This window comes from Uloborus diversus, chromosome 2 (assembly GCF_026930045.1).
Source record: "Uloborus diversus isolate 005 chromosome 2, Udiv.v.3.1, whole genome shotgun sequence".
In the NCBI taxonomy this organism is placed as follows: Eukaryota; Metazoa; Arthropoda; class Arachnida; order Araneae; family Uloboridae; genus Uloborus; species Uloborus diversus.
In genome coordinates, this window is record NC_072732.1 from 29,919,043 (window position 1) to 29,930,698 (window position 11,656).

The 11,656-nt window shown below is 35.3% G+C and overlaps 1 pseudogene; it reads right to left on the minus strand.

The window, feature by feature from the left end:
- Nucleotides 1–231: 231 nt before the first annotated feature.
- LOC129235159 (uncharacterized) lies at nucleotides 232–11,211 on the minus strand (annotated as a pseudogene).
- Between the last annotated feature and the right edge of the window lie 445 nt (nucleotides 11,212–11,656).

An 11,656-nucleotide genomic window follows, 5' to 3' on the forward strand; every position in this document is an offset into this window, starting at 1 on the left:
ATACGAAGCACTAGAAGCAGAAACCTTTTCAGAATGAGAGGGCTTAATTAACTTATTATAAATTGAATCAATGATGCTAGGAGAATAACCACGATCGAAAGCCACTGCTTTAAGATAAGAAAGCTCAGCATTTAAAGAATTGGAGTAAGAACAGATGCTCAAAGCACGAAACACAAAAGCCTTGAATGAGGCCAACTTTTGGTTTGGAGGATGAGAAGAACATTTGTGAGGAGGTAGTGTAACAGCAAAAGGCTTACGAAACACCGAAGTCATAAATTCATCATTACTTTTAGTAATAAAGACGTCCAAAAATGAAAGAGAACTATCAGTTTCCATTTCAATAGTGAATTGGATGCAAGGATCGATAGAATTTAAAGTAGAAAGTAAAAATTCATTATCAACATGGTTTTGGTCAAGCAAAACAAAGCAATCGTCAACGTACCGAACATAGAACGGAAACGTTATGGTTTCAAAAAGTTTAGTCTCAAAATAGTGCATATAAATGTCACTTAAAATAGGACTCAAAGGATTACCCATTGCTAAACCTTCAGACATTCGAAAGTAAGTACCATTGAACACAAAAGTATTCTATTCAAGACAAACACGAGTAAGTGAAACGAGTTCCTCAATCTCAAAACTAGAAAAATGATGCTCTTGGAGTCTCAATTTAAGACAATCCAATGCCCCAATAACCGGTACATTAGTGAAAAGTGATTTCACGTCAAAAGAAGCCATCGTTAAACCATGAGGCTTAAAATAACGTAACTTCTGAACAAAATGAACAGAATTTCTGACAGTAAAAGAGTTGCTAACCAAAAGAGAAGAGAAGATAGAAACTAAATACTTAGCAAGTTTATATGAAGCAGTACCAATGTTTGAAACAATAGGCCTAAGCGGAATGTCGGGTTTATGGACCTTTGGTAGAGCATAAAATCTGGCACAATGTGCAACAGAAGGAGTTAAAGACCTTTTTGAAGACTCACTGATGATAGGAGAAGATTTCACAACATTTTTAATAAGATTAACCTCTCTAATACTAGGGTCTTTGTGAAGTGTCACATAAGGACCAACCGCAATGAGCTCATTACATTTATCTAAATATGAACTTTTGTCAAGAATAACAATTTGGCCACCTTTAGTAACAACTAGATCAGGATCAGAACACAAAACTTTGATGGAAGAATTAGCATGCTTGCTAAAAGTATTTGAAGTCCATTTGGAATTGAAATCCACAGTATTGGCAACGATATGCCTAATAGAGTCCTTTTGAGAAGCAGTGAGAGCACTAAATCTAAAGGCTTTCTCAATTGGAGCAACCAACTTAGGAAAAGAAGGTTTTGAACCAGAAGCAAGATATTTGGAAGCAATTTCTATAATTGCCTTTCCTGTTTCTTTGGTGTCTCGCACTCTTTTTGTCTCCTGGCTTCTGATTGGTTGTCTCTTGCCTTGCTTTGAGCCCGGAGCGTACATGCTGTTCGCTGATTGGTTGTTTGTTGTCATGTTCCTGTATTCTTATTGGTTGGCTCTCTTTGGTATAAATACCGGTGTCCACCTGGTTTTTTGTCAGTTCTCTCGCAACTTCTGGTTGTGTTGGTGAGCTTTTTGCACTGATGAAGAGGCTCCATTGTAGCCTTGAAATAGCTATATGCTGCATTTTCTCGAATATTTGTGCTTTATTTACGTTGTTTTTTCACCTTAATGATACCCCGAGTTAATTACAACGACTTTTCTCGTAACGTCCGTGTGTACGTATGTATGTATGTGCGTATGTGCGTATGTATGTTGCATAACTCAAGAACGGTATGACCTAGAAAGTTTAAATTTGGTACGTAGACTCCTAGTGGGGTCTTGTTGTGCACCTCCCCTTTTGGTTGCATTCGGGTGTATCTAAAGGGGTCTTTTGTCCCGTTTGGGGGGAAATCATTGTTAATTTCGATGTATACTCAAGTGGTGTTATAATTTGGCGGACACTTGGCGATATATCACCAGTCTTTTGGTCGCCAAGTTTGTCGCCAACTTGGTGACAAATTTGGCATTTTTTTTTTTTTAAATCTGGTTTCAATTTGGCCACTGGTGGTGATATTTATAGAGTAAACTATTGAATTACATTAATGTTGCCAATAATGGGAAAATGACATTAAAATTGGAGTAAAAGGAAGTCATGTGATGCACACATAAGGTCGTTTCTTTTCATTTTTATATTCATCTCCTAACACTGTATGTAATTACCCAGTATAGTCTTAATGTCTAGAAACGTATAAGAAGACTTACTCACAAATTGTCCAATTGTTTTACAAATTGTTACACAAATAGAAATAAACTGAACCAAGCGAAGAAAGGAATTAAGATCAAGCTATGGTGAAATAAATGATTTTCTAGAAAAGAATGACATTATGTCATAAATCACAGTACACCCAAACCTGTTTCTCTGCGGTTGATAGGGACCGCATGACAAAATCATATTAAAAAAATGTTCAAAACTAGCTTTAAAAAGTTGTTTTCGCAACACAGTTAAATTTTTATTTATTTATTTTTTATGTGGTGTATAGAGTCTGCATAAAGAAAGTCTCGCGTGGAAAATGTCTCAAAAGCTTACAAAATAACTATATGAATTGCCTATCTTTAAAACAAATCAAAGTAAACCAGGTGATGATAATTTTGCCGAGTAGTCGGACAAAATTTTCCGAATAAGGAATTTTTTTGAGGTCACAGTGACTTCTCATCGGGATGCCTATGTCGTTACTTGAAGATTCTACCCCGCACTCGTTTTAAAATAATTTCGTCAACTGTGTCCCACTTTGATTGAGATTTTCGTAAACTGCACAAAAAAGTCGCACAAAAAAGACTGTACAAAACAGGTCTGGGTGTATAATCAAAATCAATCACAAAACTCAATCACGGAAGAATTCCAAAATATTAATTCATATAAGTAATGATTTACTAATTTAAATACTCTGCGCCTTGAGTTCCTTTTTAATGTGTTAGATACGAGGTGTTTATGGTTTCAATTACAGAAAGAAACACTCATTTCGCTGCGAATTGCATTACTTCACTTTTATTCTGAAACGCGTATTTATTTTTTCATAGAACATAAAGTATTTAGTAAATGAAACAAAACTGAACCGACGAGCAAATTTTTATATTAAGTAAGAGAAATTGTTTTGCGGAGGAGTAGCTTCTGCTTTTCACTTGATTTTATTACTGGCTTAATGTAAATAGATGATAGCTCTGATGCGCTTCACCAAAATTGATGCTTTGGAATTAGGTCGTCAGAAACGAGGAAAAATTTTATTAATTCTCGAAACGATATTTTTTTGCAAAATCGGTAATAGGGAAACACAATATTTTAATTGGACTTCGAGTTGTTTACCATGGCTGCGGAGTCAGATGAAAAATGACCGACTCCGGAAATTTAGTCTTCGGCTCCGGCTCGATTTCCTTTGTCCCAAAATCAGTACGACTCCGACTCTGACTCCGCAGCGGGAAGATTGTGGTATCGGATGAAAAATGACCGACTCCGGAATTTTAGTCTTAGGCTCCGGCTCGATTTCCTTTGTCCCAAAATCAGTACGACTCCGACTCTGACTCCGCAGCGGGAAGATTGTGGTATCGGATGAAAAATGACCGACTCCGGAATTTTAGTCTTCGGCTCCGGCTCGATTTTCTGTATCTCAAAATCAGTATGACTCTGACTCTGAGCGGGAAGATTGTGGTATCGGATGAAAAATGACCGACTCCGGAATTTTAGTCTCTTCACGACTCTGACTCCGCAGCCAAAGAAGATTGAAATAGGGAGGGGGGATGACTGACTTCGACTTGGACTCGTGGAACTTTAATGTCTTCAACTCCCAACTCCAACTCTGATTCCTTTAACCCAAAATCAGTCTGATTCCGACTAAACTTTCTTTCAAAGAAATGGGGAAGATTGTGCTAAAGGCATTTTTGTTATAGAGTACAGTTAAGCTAGGATGTAAAACTGAAAAAATCATTTTGAATATTACATTATTTTGTTGGAGCGTATTCAGGACTTTTAAGATTAAGGTTTCGGAGTACTTTAAAATTTTCACTTTACAATTTGATGCTGAAATTAGGTATTCTTGCTAGTTAAAACCTGCAAACGTCTAATATTACAAAAAATGAAGAAATCCAACTAAAGCATTGAAATTTTCACCGAATATTTACAAAATTTTGAAGGGATCACTTAAAAAAAAAAATTTTTACTCCATTTAATGATACATTTAATTTTGAATGCTTTGTCTCAAAATTGGTTATTAGGCGACGTACCAAAGTAAAATTACCAAATCTGGATTATTTTATAGATTACTAGTGGCACCCGCACGGCTTCGCCCGTAATAGAAAAATTAAAGGTCTTTTGATTCGCTTGTATATTTACAAATAATGTATGGTGAATTTTCTCGCCAATTGGCTTGTACCCATGTTACAGTTCCACGTTATGATAATTTCGTATCTCGCCAATTGGCTTGTGCCCATGTAACGGTTCCACGTTATGATAATTTCGTAATTTACTCGTCGATCTTATGATAATTTTGTACTTAAAAGTGGAATAGAAAAAGAACGAAATCGAATTTTCGAAAAATCGCTTCGAGGTGCACACCCCCATGCTACAAACTAACTTTGTGCCAAATTTCATGAAAATCGACCGAACGGTTTAGGCGCTATGCGCGTCACAGACATCCTACAGACATCCTACAGACATCCAGACATCCAGACATCCTCCGGACAGAGAGACTTTCAGCTTTATTATTAGTAAAGATAACATGTTTAATATAGCATGCTTCAGCAAAAATCTCACACAAGTCTCAAATTAACTATAAAATTGTGCTTCTAACATATACCTACTGAAAAATTGGAACATGCATTGGATAAGAAAACTGACTTTGGCGGTATTTTAAAAATTAAATGCACAGAAAATTTTTGAAAATTTCTTTAGAATTCTAAAGAAATAAATAAACGAGCTGATGTGTGCATCAACTGACTTTCTTTTATGCCAATTTTAATGATAACAGTTTCTCGGAGTAAGCAAGGAAACACTTTAAAGATTTTCACCCCTAGTTCGTCACGAATCGATGCAAAAAAGTGTTTTACAGAAATTACTTTTCCCAATATCGACAGTTTTAACGTAATTCATTGGAAAACTCTCTAAATGTCGCTAGTAACGCTGAATTGAAACCAAATTCGAAAAAAAAATTTTTGCCATGTTTGTAGTCAACTTGGCAAAATATCGCCAAGTGCTAGCCAAATTGTAACATCAATTGAAATTGACTTGAATTTAATACTGATTTCCCGCCAAAAAGATGGAAAAGACCCCTTTTGGAACATCCGAATACGAACAAAAGGAGAGGTGCACAATTAGAACCCACTTCGAATCTACATACCAAATTCCAACTTTCCATACCGTTTTTAAGTTATGCGAGGTACATACATATGTATAGCGTACACACATACGCACATACAGACGTCACGAGAAAACTCTTGGTATAGTCAAAATGGATATTTTGGGCTTCCATACGTTCTTAGGCATATATGCACGTGGCGAACATAATTCCCCCCGCGGGAGGGGGGGGGAGTGCAAGAATATGTGAAGATGCAAGCTCTAAAAAAAAATGCCACTATTTTAAAACTAAAAAAACATCTTATGCGGTGGGGCACACTTGTAAACCTTGCGCCCCCTCCCCCCGCGGCACACCGAAGTCTTTTGTACGCTACTGGTATTATCATTCATTTTTGGTTCACAATATTCTCAATGATATTTCTGGATTTTGCTTTCACTCTCTGCAATTGCAAACCCACACTGTAAAAAAAATGTGTTAGGTAACCAGTATTAATGGGTGTAATGTGTACACGAATTCTGTATTGTGTAGCATCATTGTTTTAAAAACTCAAATTGTTAAATTGTTGGAGGAACCTTGCAGTGTGGTTTCAGGAGAATTCAAAGCGCTTGCGTCAAGATCAGAATCGACGCGGAGCAGATAAGCTCTTATTAACGGAATGAAACCTGTCCTTGATAGCCGAGCGGTAAAAACGACCTTTTCTATGAGAATCGCTTCGCGTGTTCGGACCTCACTCAGGTCATTTCCTCTCTAAATGCAACAAAAATGTCTTGTTTGTGCATTAAAATAAATAAAAAATGTTGTATATTGGTTGTTAAAAAGCAATGAACTTATTCAATGTTATGAACTGGATAAATCGCTCAAGAAAGTCGGATGAAAGCTAACTTTTTACTAATGTGTAACTTTTCAAGCAATTCATCTGTAAGTATACAGAAAATACTATTGTAACCCTACGCAGAAATGAGTGAGAAGTTACGATAGAGGTACATTACCATGGTGTAACCTTCCACTAGCGATGTGTAACTTTACACCAGTACTATCAGTTAAGTTACTCCGCAAAATCGGTGGCAGCTACACTGCCACCGATTTTGCAAAGTAAGGTTGTGAACATTTTTTTTTTACAGTGCATTCATTCTTGCACAAACATCTTGTGCAAACTTTCACTCTTATTTTCGAAAACATGATTGTACGATGCTCTTGTGTAGGTTATGTGGACTGTATCTCAATAGTCAATAAATTAATTTCGAGTAAAACAATACATTTATTAAATCGTCTAAATATAAAATCATACAATGAACAAAGAAACTGAAAACACCGCTCTAACCACTAACAGAAATTACAACTGACTAACAACTGGCAAAAATAATCAAAATCAGTTTTTATAACATAGGGGCACGTGTGCGCACCTACTTGACGCACACTGCCAACGCGCCCTCTACTTTAATATATGCAAGGGATTTAACAATGATATTTTCACTCGGAATCTGTATAATGCATTATTTTTAAAGCAAAGTGAGTTTGTTTCTAGAGCCAAAACTACGTGATAATCATCCCCAATGAGAAATGTATAATGGTTTCGAAATTTTGTTCATAAACTCACTTAAAGCGGAAAATATGTTAAATTAAGAACGTAAAGGGTTGAACTTCAGTTTAATGTAAGCTGCACTGTAATTGAGACACTCACTTTCCAGGGAAAAAACATGCTGTAATTTATCAAACATCAATTTATTTTTCACAATAAACTTTTGAACGAAACTCATAAATTCAAAATAGTTCTGCATTTTCTCATTCCCCATGGTGACAGAAACCACGTGCCTTAAATTTAATTTCCGCTCAAAACAAATCATGGAACTATTTTACAGTTGAAACACTACAAGTTGTAATGATTCAATTCCTTTACCATCAAGAGTGATAATAAATATCTTCTTAAATAGTGTAATTTCTTTAATCAATATGAATTCTGCGCTTGAACAAAAGTTAGAATTATTCTTTCATACATGAAGTTCAAGTTTCGATTTCCCTGATATTGCTAAGAAACACGTCACAGATTTGGAAATAATACAAAAAAAAGAACACTCATATATTTCGCGGAGCTTTTGCTCTTTTTTTTAATTAAAACTTACTATAGTTGTGAAAGCAGGGGGTGGACTGGATCCCCCGAGAGGATGTCAACCATAAAGGGCGAAAAAAAAAAAAAAAACTCACAGGCTCAAGAGCGCAAAAGAAAAGCTAAAGAAGATCAGGTTTGAGAAAGCAAAAAAAAAAAAAAACACACACACACACACACACGACAACGCTTAGAAAAAGCTCTCAGGTTTAAGGGTGCGTAAGAAAATTCGAAGGAGTGCAGTTTTAAGGGTGTTAAAAAAAATTAAAAAAAAAAAAAAAAAAAAACGAAGCCCTACAGATTTGAGAGCGGGGATAAAAAAAATGCGAAGCATTAAATATAAGAATGTAAGTCCCAACCTTCGTATGCAGTAAATAAACGTTTTTACGCTCTCTTGAAAAGAAGTGAAAATGCGCTTCAGATTAGTCAGGTTTTTGAGGTACAGATATCTATTGAACACGTCAAACTTGATGGTCAATTTCTCTGATAAAAAAAAGGCTATTTGCCCCCATCATACCATGAAGGGTTATTTTCTAGTCCTCATATATATAATAGCGAATAATCCAGTAACGCTGACGTCATCAACAATGAAACGCATGATAATTTGATAAAACGTTTTGGTGATATTTGACCATGAAGGGAAATGCTTTATTTTGACAGTGCTGAACTGAATCTAGTCACTTAACTGTTTTATTGGTAAGACTCATTTTAGGAGAGTGAAGAAACGAAAAATGGTCAACAATGAACGCTATCTACTGTCTGACCATCGATTACATGGAAAGGCTAATATCCGGTTTATAGGCGGAAATGGGCGTATCTATTGGTTTAGAGGGATGTTAATTGGTTTGTTTCAGATGTGCACTTTTGCTTCTCTATTATTTAGCCTTAGTTTTGTAAAAATGAAAATTTGCTCACAGCAACATTTTTTAAATCTAAAGTATATTCGATCTATATTTTCACGGTAAAAATTAATTGATTTATTTATTCACAATAAAATTTTGAGCTTACCATTTTGCTTTTACATTCCTGAATGAAATGAAAATATTTTATTTTCTTTTTGTTGCTTCCATGGTAACTACTTTTGTTTCCCCTTATTTTATTTTCTGAGAATGCAGTAAATGAATATGGCACTAGTGACATTATAAAACGCGTGCATCAAATCCCATCGTTAATTTCCCATCTTCCCTGCTAGATTCATTCAGATGGAATCGTCTTTACTTGGCAGATTGCCAGATTACATACAATCCGTGGTCAAACAGTGTTGGAGTTTAGAGTTCATCCACTGGAGTTGGGGTTAAAATTTCAACTATCAAAATACAGTAAACTCTCGATTATCCGCGGATTAGGGTGGCACGGTAACCGCGGATAAGCGAAACCGCGGATAATCCGAAATATAGGTAAAAAACAATACTGGTGTATACAATAGCTAAAAATAGGAACAAAACTCACACATACAGAAAAGTTATAGCTAAAAACAATAACACTGATTGTAAAAAATGTATGAAAAAGCTAAAAACAAACAATAACATAATCATAAGTCACCACTGTTGAAGAAAAAAAATTGTTAAAAGACCCGCGGATAATCCGAACCGCGGATAATCCGACCGCCGATAATCGGGAGTTTACTGTATCACCAAACAAGCAATTGCTGCGTTCAATTGTAGAAGCAAATTTTCACCCGTCATACCTCAACGATTTTATAGCAAAATAATAATAGCTGATTGTTTCTGTTTAAAGGCGTGTGCTAACGTTTCGAAAAAGAAAGTTTAATGCCAACAGTCCCTTTGAGATTTGCATTTATCCAACAAATTCTTCCATTCCTTTCAAAGAAATGACGTCTATACAATACGTTGACCGAAGAAGAAGAAGAAATACACAGATATGTACTCCCTACATCCCTCAGGCATGTCGGTAAATTTGTCTTCCAGATGAAATACTGATGCTCTTTGAAAAAGTATTGTCCATTGTTTGGTTTCTGGTAACTGTGTTTGATCTTTGGAATTATCTGGCAATGTCAAACAGTACTCAAAAATTCATAGCGAGAACAGATCACTTCAAAAAACACTATTTAACGACAAATTTTTAAAAAAAAAAAAGAAAATTAATTTCAATTTTGACATCTTGAATTCAAATTATGTTTTTCGCAATCACGAGTGTGTGTATGTAGGCGTCTGTGTTTGTGTGGGAGGGGGGTATGTGCGTTGTGTGCAGGGATATGCGTATGTGTGTGTAGGCATGTGTGTTTGTGTCTGTGTGCAGGCATACGTGTGTGAGTAGTTGTGTGTATGAATGTGTGTGTATGTGGGGGGGGGTATGTGTATGTGTGTGTAGGCATATGTGTTTGTGTCTGTGTGCAGGCATGAATGTGTGGGTAGTTGTTTGTATGTGTGTGTGTATGTGGTGGTGTGTGTATATGTGTGTGCGTGCGTATGTGTGTGTGTAGATGTGTATGTATGCGCATGTGTGTAGGACATGGATGCAACCTGGGGACGGTTTTCGCTGTAGGAGCAGCCTCGTGAGGAACCGGTCGACGGTGATGCTGCAGAGGGTGGCGGTGGAAAAATAAAATCAAAGGACATCAAAAAAAAAAAAAACAGTCAAGTGAGAACAATAAGCAATCGTGATTGCTCAAAAAAAAACTCTAGTACCAGTATTATTTGAAAAATATCATTGTCAGACTTATACAAAAGAAAGTGTTTTTTTTTCAGCACTTGGTTAATATGAAGTAATGCATTTATAATTACCTAATGTGATTTAGGTGTATCCTAAATACTGAAAATGTACTTTTCACATGTAATAATCATCCACTCAAATAAATGGAATCACTATGGTTTGAGTGCTGTCCACAGCGCTTGGCATCAAAAGCGCAATTTTTATCTTAATTTAGAATCGCGGTAGATGAGAAAAAAAGAGCAATTTGAACTTTGAAAATAATTATTTGCACGTTTTTATTTATTTTATTTTTTTAAATCATAAGTTCAAACATTCTGAAGGTTGAAAAATATAAATAATACGCTTCTTTCTTTTCCTTTCATAGTTTTTATCATCACTTGATATTTAGTAGGGTGCATCATTTGCCCGACTAGTCTAAAATTGTTTTGTCCCTAATTTAAAAATGTTCTCATACCACTAGATAGTATTCCTGTGAATTTTTATGAAAATCAAAATTGATTTAGGTATCCCACCTCAAGCAAAAAGTTTCTTTTTTAAGGTAAATGAACAGTTATAACATCAAAAGTGACTCAAAGTGCAATACTGAGAAATAATTTTTAAATTATTTCATTTACATTTTACCTGTGTTAACTTCAACTGTTAACATTTTTACAGTAACTTTCCATAACATCTTTTGTAACTGTTAGTTTAGATTCACTATTTGTTTTCAACTTTCTACCATTTTCTTCTATCACACAACTGCTAATGCCAGTTCTTTAAGTTTTCTTCTTGTTATTCTATGCAAATGTGTTGTAAACACCACTTAAATAAGTTGATCTATACTATTTTAATTCATAAGGTCCATGAATTTTCGAAAGTAACATATTGTGAAATTTTTCAATAAACATGAGTAAATCAGCTGCTGTTGAATCAGTGACATTTTCTCCACAAACAAAGCCTTTTTCATCTGTACAAAAGGTAAAAGTCAAAACCAGACAATCTTTAATTTTATTTGGACTTGGAATAACTCAAGAGGACTCTGAATTTAAGGGCTCACGTTCCCCCACTAGCTTGCAAGTGCTTCGCTGCTTGATGTGTCATATTGAGAAAGGTGCCGATCAGAATCTTACCAAATGGGAGTCTTCAAAACTTGCCTTGTCAAAAATATCTGATTTCTATGCAAAAGCAAACATTCCAATGATTACTAAAAGTAAATCCTGTGAGAAAATACTAAAACTTCGTGAAGACAACACAAAACTAAAAGCAATTCCTCTTCAAAGAAGAAATACAACAAATTCCATTAATAAAGTAAAGAAAATGGAAGAAGAATTAGCTAAAACATTTTCATTATGGCCTAAAAATGTAGAATGCCTTATAAAAAATCCAGAAGATTTAGCTTTTCTTCAATCTATGAAAAGTGATCATCTAGCAACCTTTAGCTCACACGATAAAATATTACACTGAAACATTAAGTGTCGGGAAATGCGTGAAATATCAAAAGCAGCATTTTGTGAAAAAATAGCCAAGGAAACAAGGAACTTCAATA